Below are 8,699 nucleotides of genomic sequence, written 5' to 3'. Positions count from 1 at the left end.
ATGGCGTCGAATATGAAGGCTGATTTAATCGAATGGTTGTTTATTGATCTATTATCGACTGCAGTGACATCCATAGAAATCTACTAGCTATCAATCAAACCCCATTGTGAGAAATCCGATTTAAAAAGTTCATTCATGGAATCCTCTTCGGGATCGATCGTTGTGACGATTCCTCGTTCGATATCTCGACCAAGGATAGCGATGCCCAGCAGTGCGATTCAAAGCTTTGCTCGTACAAACAATCCTCTTGGTTAGGTCAATATCAAGAATCAACACGAACACGATTAGCTTTCGAGACGGGCGCCACAGAACCGGCGATGACGACGTCTTTTTTATGTATGTACACAAGGTGAATTTATCAAGTGCAAGATCAGGAGCGGAAGCAAGAAACGTGCTAATTCATGCTTCATGCTAATTCAGAACAGTTTGTGTTTTGTTTTTATTTGCTCATCAATCTGAAAGCCTAGTTAGTTGTGCTGAGCAGGGACGTGTCGTGATCTCGATGTTCGACTTTTTTTTACCCAGTGGGATTGGCGTCGGAAATAAAAACAGCGTAGACGAATGGGTTGAAAGATGAGTTTTCAAGGTGCAAGTTTTGTTTAGATTTGTGTCGACCTGTGAATGGATGCATCCTTGCCCCTTGTCATTTCATGCAATTTATCTTATTTTGACATTTTCGTTTAAAATTATGCATTTTAAACATAAGCAAGTGTGGTATTACCACCACAATCAACTGTACGTACACTATTAGGCCGTTTCAAATATTTAATTTAAATTATGTCCTTCAGACCGCATCGTGCTTTCGTGCTGTGCGGTTCTTTCTCTCTTTGCGGAAGGAAGTTTTTAATACTACCCGAAGCTATTTTAATTTCAACGGTGCTTCTTAGCGCTATTTGTACCCACTGATCCCGTTACGATCTTTGCAAGGACCCGTGCCTTCGTTTTACGTTGGACCCGTTTGCGGAAGTAAAATTCCGACAAGCGGTGGTAATCCTGCAGGGACACCGTTCTGGGAAAAAACCTCTTAGAAGGTCACGTCTCCACGCTCAGCAATGAGTATTAATAAAAACAAGAGGAAGGGGGAGTCTCTGAATTCTCCACTTCCTTCAAAGAAACAAGGTTTCAAGACCGTCCTGCCAAAGCGCGGAAAAATAGAAGGAAGCTGGAGAATTCAGATATTCCTTCAAACTCTAATGTCGGAAATAATTTTTCTCCTATCGAACTGAGCAATCAGTTCGATTTGATTAATGATGATATTGAGCAAATCGAATCTAGCCCAGGTGATTCGATTCATGCGAAAAAGCAAAGGATTCCGCCGATTGTGGTATCTGTTGCCGAGTTTTCTGGCTTTAGGAATGAGATTTTGAGTAACCTTCAGGGGATCAAGGTTTCATTTCAGATTGCTAGGAAGGGTGACTGCCGCGTTTTGCCGGGATCCTTTGACGATCGCAAACGTCTTCTTCAGTATTTAACTGAGAAGCGCCATAAATTCTTCACATACGACGACAAAACTGAGCGATTGTTCAAAGTCGTCTTGAAAGGTCTCCCCACTGATGACAAATCACTGGATGAGATTAAAATTGAAATTTCTCAATTACTTGGATTTTCACCAGTCCAAGTAATTAAGATGAAAAAGAAATCCCACTCTGGTACTTCCCAGAGGGCATTTCTCAAGAATTTTATTTAGTTCATTTTAACAAAAGTGAACTAAATAATATGAAAAGTTTGGAAAAGGCCTGTATTATGTCTCATGTCCGTGTTACATGGGAACATTTCCGCAGGCCTGGGGAAATTCAAAACCCCACCCAGTGCCGTAAGTGCCAAAAGTGGGGTCATGGAACCAAACATTGTCACATGGATGCTAAATGCATGATTTGTGGTGGAACCTCTCACGCCAAGGACGCATGTCCTGTGAGAGAAGATTCCAATAAATTTAAATGTGCAAATTGTGGGGGCAATCATAAATCCAATTTCTGGGAATGCCCCTCACGCAAAAAAGTTTTGAATTCCCGTGCAAAATTGATGACGGGAAATTCCAATCGGATCCCAGATTCGACGGGTAGAAATTTTTCAAACGCTCAAATTTCGAAACCGGTTTATACCCATGTCCCAACGGAAAATAACGGTCATGTTGCCGATTCAGGTAGCATGACTGCTTCCGATTTTGATTTTTTAACTGAACAATTGCATCACATGATTGATGCAATGTTCAAAGCAAATACCATTCCTGAAGCTGTTCAGGTTGGTATAAAGTACACACAAAAATTGTTATCGGACTCCGTTTCAATGGATCCAAATAATTGTGTGAAAGTTCTAAATTGGAATGCCCGCTCTCTAAAGGGTAAGGAAGATGAATTATTCAACTTCCTTTCAGTTCATAATGTGCATATTGCCATTATAACTGAAACGTATTTAAAACCAGGATCCATTAAAAGAGATCCAAACTATTTTATCTACAGAAATGATCGTCTTGACAGCGCCTGTGGTGGGGTCGCCATTGTCATTAATAGACGTATCAAACATAAATTATTTTCTTCATTTGAAACCTTGGGAGTTTCTGTTGAAACAAATTTTGGACAATTTTCCTTCATTGCAGCCTACTTGCCTTTTCAATGCAATGGGCAGCAAAAGAATTTGTTGAAAGCTGATCTTCAAATTCTGACTCGCAACAAATCAAAATTCTTCGTAATTGGTGACTTCAATGCCAAACACCGTTCATGGAATAATGCTCAAAGCAATTCCAATGGTAAAATTTTATTTGAAGATTGTTCTGCAGGATATTATACTATTCAATATCCCAATGGACCAACTTGTTTTTCTTCCAGTCGAAATCCTTCTACAATTGATTTAGTTTTAACGGATTCAAGTCAGCTGTGTGGCCAATTGGTAACTCATGCTGACTTTGACTCTGATCATCTTCCTGTGACATTTGAAATCTCACAAGAAGCCATTTATAATCCAATCAGCTCTACTTTTAATTATCATAGAGCTGATTGGGATTCTATATAAAACGTATGTCGATAGGAATTTTGATGTTGATATTCCTATGGATACAAAAAATGATATTGACAATGCTCTCGTATCTTTGACAATTTTTTTTGTCGAAGCCAGAGGCATTGCAATTCCTAAATGTGAAACTAAGTTCAACTTCATTATTATTGACGACGATCTTCAGCTACTGATCCGTCTTAAAAATGTCAGAAGAAGGCAATACCAAAGAACTCGCGATCCCGCGTTGAAAGTTATTTGGCGGGATTTGCAAAATGAAATTAAAAACGTTTCGCTATTCTGAGAAATACCAACTTTGAGAATAATGTCTCGAAGTTAGATCCCAGTTCGAAGCCCCTTTGGAAATCAACAAAAAATCTTTAAAAAAAAACTAAAAAGCCAATTCCAGCGGGAAATAAAATTGTATTAACAAATGGCGAAAAGGCTCAAAAACTTGCTCAGCAGTTTGAGAGTGCCCATAATTTTAGTCTAGGTCTCACTAGTCCAATTGAGGATCAGGTTACACGGAGCTTCGAAGACATTCTCAATCAAGAGAATGTTTTTGACCCTTCGTTGGGAACTAATTTGGATGAAGTGAGATCTATTACTAGAAAATTTAAAAATATGAAAGCCCCGGGTGATGATGGTATTTTCTACATACTTATCAAAAAACTTCCTGAGAGCTCTTTATCTTTTTTGGTTAATTTATTTAACAAATGTTTTCAATTGGCATACTTCCCAGATAAATGGAAAAACGCCAAAGTTGTTCCAATTTTGAAGCCGGACAAAAATCCAGCTGAGGCTTCTAGTTATCGCCCAATCAGTTTGCTTTCTTCAATAAGCAAACTGTTTGAAAAGATTATTTTAAATAGAATGATGGTTCATATTAATGACAATTCTATTTTTGTTGATGAACAATTTGGTTTTCGCCATGGGCATTCAACCACCCATCAGTTATTAAGAGTTACGAACTTAATTCGGCTCAACAAATCTGAAGGATATTCGACTGGAATTGCTCTTCTTGATATAGAGAAAGCATTTGACAGTGTTTGGCATGAAGGTTTGATTGTAAAATTGATGAATTTTAATTTTCCTCTGTACATCATTAAACTGATCCAAAATTATTTATCAGATCGCTCACTGCAGGTAAACTATCAGAATTCTAAATCTGATAGATTACCTGTAAGGGCTGGTGTCCCCCAAGGCAGCATACTGGGGCCCATTTTGTATAACATTTTTACTTCTGACTTACCTGATTTACCACCAGGGTGTCAAAAACTTTGTTTGCAGATGACACGGGCCTTTCAGCCAAAGGGCGAAGCCTTTGTGTCATTTGTAGTAGATTGCAAAAAGTTTGGATATTTTCTCCACTTACTTGCAAAATGGAAAATTTCCTCAAACTCAGCTTATAATTTTCCCACATAAGCCGAGAGCTTCTTATTTGAAACCTTCTAGCAGACATATTGTCACTATGAATGGGGTTCCAATTAATTGGTCTAGCGAAGCTAAATATTTAGGACTTCTGCTAGATCAAAATTAACTTTTAAAAATCACATTGAAGGCCTTCAAGCCAAATGTAACAAATATATTAAGTGTCTATATCCACTTATAAACAGAAAATCAAAACTTTGTCTTAAGAACAAACTTTTGATTTACAAACAAATTTTAGACCTGCCATGTTGTATGCTGTGCCAATATGGACTAGTTGCTGCAATACCAGAAAGAAGGCACTCCAGAGGATTCAAAATAAAATTTTGAAAATGATTCTGAAGTTGCCTCCGTGGTATAGTACCAATGAACTTCATAGAATTTCTAATATTGAGACATTGCAACAAATGTCCAACAAAATAATTTCAATTTTAGACAAAAATCGTTGCAATCTTCTATTGCAACGATTAGCTCCTTGTATCCTTAGTATAAAATAGGTTAAGTTTAGTTTAAGTTGAAAAGATTGTAATTCCTACATGGTTCAATTCAACCAGAGGAAAGATTCTGCCAGAGGCAATTGGAAATGTATTAATAATAACTAAAAGTAACATAGCAAATAAGGATGATAGTGTTAAGAAAACACGGAACACCTAGTCTAAGAGATGAATGCATGTATTAGATAATTAGCAAATAAATTTAGTTAAAAAAAAAAAAAAAAAAAAAATTATGTCCTACTGGTCTCCGAAGGTCAAGGGGGTGGAGGGAAATAAAAATAAATGTTAAAGTGAAAAAATAAAATTAAAAAAAAACTCCTGGGATTTGTTAAAGAATGTTTTGAAAATCCTCAAAATTATCCTAATTTTTTTTGTTGCCCCCTGGAAATATTATTTTTGGACAAAAAAAAACCGGCCAATTGAGGTAGTTTTAGAAAGATGTAATAAATTCGGCCCATTGAAGTATGTAGTTTTAAGAAAGATGTAATAAATTTACCTCCAATAGTTAAGAACAGAATGTATACATCAAATAAAGCAGTTCTTGATCAAAGCTCAATTTTCGGTTTAGAAATTGTCTCGACATCCCTTGGCACAAAAGTATCATCGTGTTAGCCTTATGATATACGAATGCAAAAATGGTAACTTGTCTTAGAAACCTCGCAGTTAATAACTGTGGTAGTGCTGAACAAACGAACACTAAGCAGCCGACATTCTGATAACCAGAGAAATATACGAATAGCGATCAAAATTATGATACTTAGTTTTCCAAATTGAAATTGAATGTTGCTCTAGCTTAGCGTTTCTCAACCTGGAGTACATCTCGGACAAAAATGCGAAATGACGGATGTATCACAATTCCAATCAAAACCTATTGATAAAGTTCTGATAGTTGTGTATTTTTTTGGATTTCAAAATTTTGTCTTTTACAGAATATGGTAGGAGATCAATTAATCAAAGCCAATGAATCGCCTGCTTTGAGCGTGCTTACAGCGGCACACTAGGAGTTAACTTTCTGAAATCAGTATGGCGAAAGGCATCTAAGGTTCGATTTCTCAAAATTAAGCCCCTTCATCGAAAAAATATTTGGTAGGCGTAGTAGCGCATAGCTTCCTACATAACCGGTACCAAATAGTTTTTCATGAAATGTTTCTAATTTTGAGAAAACCCGCGTTAGATGTCTTTCGCCATACAAAATTCTGGCGGTTAACTATTTTGCGCATATACTATACTGCCGCTAACCGCAAGTCAGACTTATCTGTATATGGGCGCCATATACAGATAAGTCTGACTTGCGGTTAGCGGCAGTATAGTGCCTGGATGTGACAGCCGCGGGTAGAAAATCAGCCACTGCCAATAATTCATTGAATCCCGTTCTCCATAACCAGCACAGTGCATGAAGGGCTGCTGGACAAAAGATCAAAAGAACAAAAGGTTGAATGAACATATTTTGAAAATATTCAATGCAATCTACCTGATCGAAACAAAATGATGAATAAGGCCGATACAAATATTTAATTTATTTTATGCCCGCCAGCTTTTGCAAGGTTCAAGGGGCGGGGATAAAAAATAACAAGGAAATGAAAAAATAGTCCAAAATGCAATTATTCCATGGAAAACTCAATTTTTTTAATAAAGATAAAGAAGCGAGATGAAGCGAGTGATGTGGTGGAAACGTTCGATCGAATTTGTGTGTTGAGGATACGGGGCAAGTTCTTCAATTACAGCCTAATCAACGTTTACGCACCGACAAACGATAAATCCGACGACGCGAAGGACACGTTTTATGAATGTCTTGATAAAGCCTATGGAGAGTGTCCAAAGCATGACGTGAAAATTGTTATCGGAGACGCTAACGCTCAGGTCGGTAGAGAGGACTTTTTCCGTCCCATAATCGGTAGGGAGAGCCTTCACTCCGCTACCAATGACAACGGCCTACGACTAGTAAATATCGCTGCTGCCAGAGGGATGGCCATCAGTAGCACATACTTTGCACGAAAGAACATCCGAAAGCACACCTGGAGACACCCAAATGGTGAAACTTGCCAACAGATAGACCATGTTCTGGTGGATGGGCGCCATTTCTCGGATGTTATCGATGTGCGGACATTCAGAGGTCCGAACATTGACTCTGATCACTATCTCGTTGTCAGTTAAATTCGATCACGGTTGTCAACGAACAGTTGTATCGAACAAAAGATCACAGCGAACGATGCGTTACAACATCCAGCGATTGTCGGCAGAAGGAGTATCGGCTGAGTACCGCCAGAAGCTCAACGAACGGATAAGTGCAATCAACGTTAGCGACAACACCAACGATCTATGGGAGTCGATCCATGGAGCGGTGAGCACAACAGCACGAGAAGTTGTAGGCACTGCACAGAGGCGACCCAGGACGGGTTGGTTCGATGTATGTAGAGTGTCAGAGAGTAACAGACGAGAAGAACGTTGCCAGAAGCCGGATGTTGGTGTCGGGTACCCGATCGAAAAACGAACCCACCGCAAAAAGAAGAAAGAATATGAAGAACATGTGATTAGCGAGGCGCAGGAAAAAATGGAGCAGAACGATATGCGGAGGTTTTATGAGTCTGTCAATGGCGTGCGCCATCTCCTGTCATGTGCAACGACCAACAAGGAAATTTGCTGACAGATAAAACCGAAGTGGCTGCCAGGTGGAAGCAACACTTCGAGACTTTGTTGAATAGTGGAAGTGACGGTGCATCGATGAACAGAATAAATATTAGCGACGATGGACAAGCTGTGGAGTCGCCTACACTAGATGAGGTTAAAAAGCTGTTAAAGAGCTGAAAAACAATAAGGCTGCGGAGAAGGACCAGCTCTCGGCTGAACTTCTCAAACATGGCAGTGAGCAGCTTTATGAAGTTCTGCACCATATTATGTCGAAAATATGGGAAGACGAGAAATTGCCTGCTAGCTGGTTGGACGGCCTCATTAGCCCTCTCTTTAAGAAAGGGCACAGACTGGAGTGCGCCAATTACCGAGGAATAACCCTCCTTAATTCGGCGTACAAAATTATGTCCCGTATTCTGTTCAACAGATTGAGACCGCTTGAAGAGTCCTTCGTCGGCGAATACCAGGCAGGTTTTCGTGAGGGCCGATCAACGACGGATCAAATGTTTACCCTGAGACAAATTCTTGATAAATTCCGGGAGTACAACTTGCAGACACATCATCTGTTTATTGATTTCAAGGCGGCGTACGATTCAGTGAAACGGAATGAATTATGGCAAATTATGCTTGAACATGGTTTCCCGGCGAAACTGATACGGCTTATTCGTATAACGTTGGACGGATCGAAATCAAGTGTAAGGGTTGCGGATGAAATATCGACGTCATTTGTTACCTTAGATGGATTAAAGCAGGGTGATGCACTCTCGAATCTACTGTTCAATATAGCGCTCGAGGGAGCGATTAGGAGAGCTGGTGTGTAAAGAAGCGGTACCATTATCACAAAATCGTATATGCTCCTTGGATTTGCGGACGATATCGATATTATCGGGATTGATCGCTGTGCCGTGGAAGAGGCTTTTGTGCCTTTTAAGAGGGAGACAGCAAGGATTGGACTCACGATCAATACCAGCAAAACGAAGTATATGGTCGCTGGCAATCAACGTCCCGAGCAGCACAAGTCAGACAAAAATGGTTACAATAACTTGATTGTGACTGAATCTGGTCACATATCAGTTGCAGAAACCAATGAGGAACATGTGTGCTGCTAGGGGTGGGTTCATTAGTGGTGGTGGTAGCGAAATGGTGCTGGATTGTGAAAAA

This window comes from Armigeres subalbatus, chromosome 2, assembly GCF_024139115.2.
Source record: "Armigeres subalbatus isolate Guangzhou_Male chromosome 2, GZ_Asu_2, whole genome shotgun sequence".
Lineage (NCBI taxonomy): Eukaryota > Metazoa > Arthropoda > Insecta > Diptera > Culicidae > Armigeres > Armigeres subalbatus.
This window is presented reverse-complemented; position numbering follows the sequence as displayed.